A 6,000-nucleotide genomic window follows, 5' to 3' on the forward strand; every position below is an offset into this window, starting at 1 on the left:
AATGGAAAAAAGAGAAAAGGAGGAAGGGGGAGAAGGTGAGGGTTAGTGGTACGTACTTTCAGGTTTTTGTATCTTCTGCCCAATGGGAAGAGGTAGAAGAGAGAATGTCCAGGGTGGACATTCAAGGAGTAACGAACTATTATGACAGCTTTTGAATGAAAACTGTGGTTTGGACAAGAAAGGAGGAGACCTGTGAGAAGAGATCTGCGTTAAACACATGGAAGCAGAAGAGAGTGCTGCATTAATGTGTCCCCGACTAGGTGGACATGTGCAGTCAGGATTCAGGATCAGTTTCATTAGAGGATCAACGTCTCGAGAGCTTCGCCTGTTCATCAGTCAGGCTCGGATGACTGTCTGGGTGAGGTTACCGAAGCACCGCAGCTGTTGCTGGGAGATCTGCTTGGAGACTGGATGTTGTTTAGTCTGCGCCCTGCACACCGCACCACACCCTCCCCCATCTCTTTCTCTTTGCCCTCACGGAAACTTTACCTCATCTGCACATGTGAGAGATTGAGCAGTGCTGACACACCATCAAAGCTGCCGAGGCATCCCTGCTATGCCTCTTGTGAAGTGGCTTTGATGAGAGAGGGCAGCGCAGACAGCAAGTGATCCTCCTGAATTTCCCACACCGCCTAGTTCTCGTCTCCCTCCCCAGACTCTAAATTTCCATGTTGCTGTCCAAATCCCTTAACATTTCGCTTTTGTTCCATGGCTTCTTCCTGGGGCAGATGAAAGGGTGGAATTTCCAGTCCGCGCATGTCTTACATAGCGCCTGATTGATCAAAGATCGGCCTGCATCATTGGCTGCCTGGAGCCGATCCAAAACTCCAGTAGGGATTACACTGAGATTGTGTGTAGCTGGACTACACTCAGCGGCCACTTTAATAGGTACTTCCTGTTCATAATAAAGTGGCCACCGTGTATGTTCATGGTCTTCTGCTGCTGTAGTCCATTCACTTCAAGATTTGGTGTGTTGTGCATGCAGAGATGCTCTTCCACACACCGCAGCTGTAATGTGTGGTTATTTGAGTTACTGTCACCCTCCTGTCAGCTGGAACCAGTCTGGCCCATTCTCCTTTGACCTCTCTCATTAACAAGGCATTTTCACCAACTGAACTGTCGCTCATAGGATATTCTTTTGTTTTTCGCATCACCCTCTGTAAGAAATTGCTGTGCATGAAAATCCCAGATCAGCAGATTCTGAGATACTCAAACCACCCCATCTGGCACCAGCAGTCATTCCACAGTCAAAGTCACTTAGATCAAAATTTCTTCCCCATTCTGATGTTTGCTCTGAAACAATAACTGAACCTCTTGACCATGTCTGCAGGCTTTTATGCATTGAGTTGCTGCCACATGATCGTCTGATTAGATATTTGCATTAACGAGCAGGTGTACAGGTGTATCTACTAAAGTGGCCACTGGGTGTAGATGTCTAGAGGACACAATGCTCTTCCACCATCAACATGAATGATCAATAAACCCCCTTCCAATGTGCTGCTACTTGTATCTGGTTTAGCCTGCCTGTTGAAGCCATGTAGCAATAGCTCTGTCACATGCAGCAGCTACTTGGAACCACAGGTAAGGGGAGTGAGCTGCCCCGAGATGGACACGACAAGCCCCTTCACCCCTGCCTGGACACACCACATGCCACAAATTCACGTGTCTATCAGCTTAAACTCCCTGTTGCATCTGCTTCCAGCAGACTGTTCCACGCACCCACCTCTTCCTGTGTTAAAAGCCTGCCCTGTACATCACCTTTAAATGTTCCCCGCTCTTGTCTCAAATGCATTGCTTTTTAGCTCAGGTCGTTACTACTGTTGGATAAAGATTCTGACTCTCTATCTATGCCTCTCATCAACTAATGAATTTCTATCAGCCTAGAGAGAAAACAGCCCACGTTTATCCAACATCTCCTTTTAGCTTATGCCCTGGACAACCTGTTCTGCACCCTTTCCAAAGCCTCCACATCCACCCTGTAATGGGAAACTATGAATGCAATACTCCAGATGCAGCTAAAGCAGAGCTTTCTATTGCCATTACATGTCTTTCTGACTCTTACACTCAATAAAGGCTGGAACCATCAAAGGGCAATGATTCCCTGCCTTGGAGGGTATCAATGAACCCGATGAGTCTATTCACAACAATCTGGCATTTCCATAGTTACTACAAATCAGACAATTTTAATATAATCCCAGATTTATTTAATTAGTTGAATTTAAATTCTCAGTTGCTGTGGCAAGATTCGAATTTCATATCTCCAGATCAATGGTCCAGAACTTTGTCTGCCTTTGGTTAGTGATTAGTAATATCATTTTACAGCAATCACCAGTCAGGGTTCAATTCCCATTGATGCCTCGCTTAACTAGTGGTTAGCACATTCGCTTAAAAGTGCCAGCCAATGATCAAGAACTGGGGTTCGATTCCTGCTGCTGCCTGTAGGGTGTTTGTACATTCTTCCTGTGACCACTTGGGTTTCCTCCAGGTGCTCTGGTTTCCTCCCACATTCCAAAGATGTCTGATTAGAGTTGGTGAGTCGAGAGCGTGCTGTGTTGGCGGAAGAAGTGTGGCGACACTGGCAGGTTGCCCTCGCTGATTTGATTTGATGAAAATGATGCATTTCGCTATATGCTTCTGTCCTGAGCCCTGCAGACGTCTGCAGTGAGCCATAGAGTATTGGGTCCGAGGTTTCTGGAGTACTTGTATTTGTTAATTATTGTCATAACTAAGCCCTTGTGCTTTCTGTTTAACTTTGGCGGGTTTACTTTGACTGGCACGGGTTTTCAGCATCCTGTGATAATTTATAGTAGACTCCTGAATAGCACTTATCATGGGGCCCTTGTTCGGAGAATGATTGTCTCGCGGTGTCGCTCGGTGCAGCCACAGATGTTCTGTTGTAATTCCTATTTATAAACTTGTTTCCATCTCCACATGGGAGCCCATCATTCCTCTACACCTGAGATCAATCATTGCCTCTGCACACCACGACAGTTTCAATGTACAGTACATGTTGACTAATTAAAATAATCTAACCAGTAATGTAGCTACTGAGCTATCGTCTTTTATTCTGTATTTATCATTGCATTCATACATGCATTAACATACTCTTCAATATATTGTAAAGTGAACACTTAAGCAGAAATTTTAGACAATAGACAATAAACAGTAGGTCCAGGAGTAGGCCATTTGGCCCTTCGAGCCAGCACTGCCATTCAATGTGACCATGGCTGATCATCCACAATCAGCATTCCGTTCCTGCCTTCTCCCCATATCCCTTGACTCTGCTATCTATAAGAGCTCTATCTAACTCTTTCTTGAAAGCATCCAGAGAACTGGCCTCCACTGCCTTCTGAGGCAGAGCATTCCACAGATTTTAGTATCCTCATCTCTTTATACAACATAACTATAACATAAAAATGTGCATTATATGTTCATTTTGAACCCTGTTTCCCAAATAGATAAGGATAAAGATTAACTTCAATTGTCATAATTACATCAAAACATACAGTGAAATACATTGTTTGCATCAATGACCAACACAGTCTGCGAATGTGCTGGTGGCAGCCAAAATATCAGGCCAACAACTTACTAACCAGTACATCTATGGGAGGAAACTGGAGCACCTGGAGAAATGCCACGTGATCATGCGATTTGGAGAACATACAAACTTCTTCCAGCAAACACGAGGAAATCTGCAGATGCTGGAAATTCAAGCAACACACACAAAATGCTGGTGGAACACAGCAGGCCAGGCAGCATCTATAGGGAGAAGTACAGTCAACGTTTCGGGTCGAGACCCTTCATCAGGACTAACTGAAAGAAGAGATAGTAAGAGATTTGAAAGCGGGAGGAGGAGGGGGAGATCTGAAATGATAGGAGAAGATGGGGGGGGAAGGGATGAAGCTAAGAGCTGGGAAGTTGATTGGCAAAAGGGATACACGGCTGGAGAGATCATGGGACGGGAGGCTTAGGGAGATTGAAAGGGGGAGGGGAGCACCAGAGGAAGGTGGAGAGCAGGCAAGGAGTGATAGTGAGAGGGACGGAGAGAGAGAGAGAGAAAAAAGAGAGAAAAGAGAAAATAAGAAAATAAATAAATAGCTAGACAGACAGACAGATAGATAGATAGATAAATAAATAGATAAATAGGGGATGAGGTAAGAAGTGGAGGGGGCATTAACAGAAGTTAGAGAAATCAATGTTCATGCCATCAGGTTGAAGGCTACCCAGAGGGAATATAAGGTGTTGTTCCTCCAAGAGGAGGCCATGGATTGACATATCGTAATGGGAATGGGACATGGAATTAAAACGTGTGGCCACTGGGAGATCCTGCTTGCTCTGGCGGACAGAGCATAGGTGTTCAGCGAAACGGTCTCCCAGTCTGCGTCAGGTCTCACCAATATATAGAAGGCCACACCGAACGCAATATATCACACCAGCCAACTCACAGGTGAAGTGTTGCCTCACCTGTCGCCTCAGAGTCTGGGGCCCTGAATGGCGGTGGGGGAGAAAGTGTAAGGGCAGGTGGAGAACTTGCTCCGCTTACAAGGATAAGTGCCAGGAGGGAGATTGGTGGGAAGGGATGGGGGGGAACGAATGGACAAGGAAGTCATGTAGGGAGCGATCCCTGCGGGAAGCAGAAAGGGGGGGGGGAGGGACATTGGTGTTGTTCTTATCACTACGCCACCGTGCAGGTGGAGGTGGCTCCATTTATGACTAAGGGAAAGGAGATTGCTGAATTTGCCGGCTGTAAAGTGAAGTGGAATATGTTTCTCCTGAAGTGAGTTCACTAAGCAAGCATCTCCTCTTACGCGGAGTCTGTGTAGTGTATGCTGTTGATTGATTTAGACATCCTGAGCCTTTGCTAATTCGAGGCCTGGGTTACAAACTTCTCAGAGAAACTTTGTTTACAGAATGGTCCCAGGGCAATATCAGCCATGAACAATGATATCCAGCATCCACATTGGTTCAGTGGGAAACAATCTTCTCTCAGTGAATCATAAAGATGATGGTTTCAAATCCCTTATTTGGGACTTGTAAACTCTGAAGGTTTAGCCCTCGCATTAGTGATTAAACACACGTTCCTTCTTTATGGCTTGGCAGTTTATTAATTTCGCAGTATTCTTAAAGGGGAAATACAGAGGTAATTTATGGTATATTTTGTGTATTGCACTGTACTGCTGCTACAAAACAACAAATTTCATGATATATGTCAGTGATAATAATCTTGATTCTGATTCTGATTCTCAAATTAGGGAAAATATATAAAAGTACAGTAGGTTGATAGAATGCTAAAGGCTTTAAGGTTTAAGACATAAGAGCAGAATTAGACCATTCAGCCCATCATATCTGTCCTGCTATTCAATCAAGCTGATTCATTTTCCCTCTCAACCCCATTCTCCTGCCTTCACCCTGAAACCTTTGACACACTCACTAATCAAGAACCTATCAACCTTCAATTTAAACATACCCAATAACCTGGCCTCCACAGCTGTCCATGGCAATGAATTCCACAGATTCACTAAAGAAATTACTCCTCATCTCTGTTCTAAGGGGGTGTTCCTGTATTCCAGGGATTCTCAATTTGGGGCCCATAAAACATAGGATCAGAATTAGACCATTCACCCCATCAACCCCATTCACCATTCACCCACTCCATCATGGCTGATCCCACATCCCACTCAATACCATACACCTGCCTCCACCACAATCTGTGGCACAGATTCACTACTGTCTGGCTAGACATAACTCCTCCTCACCTCTGTTCTAAAAGGTCACCCCTCAGTTTTGAGGCAATGTCCTCTAGTCCTGGACTCCCCCACTACAGGAAATATCCTCTCCACATCCACTATATTAAGGCCCTTCCATATTCAATATGATGCAATGAGATGTCCCCCTTATTCTTCTAAACTCCAGTGAGTACAGGCCACACCCTTTAGATGTCCATTTAGAACAGAAATGAGGGTTTTTTAACCAAAGGGTGTTAAATGCATTGACACAGAG

This window comes from Hemitrygon akajei, chromosome 6 (assembly GCF_048418815.1).
Source record: "Hemitrygon akajei chromosome 6, sHemAka1.3, whole genome shotgun sequence".
NCBI lineage: Eukaryota > Metazoa > Chordata > Chondrichthyes > Myliobatiformes > Dasyatidae > Hemitrygon > Hemitrygon akajei.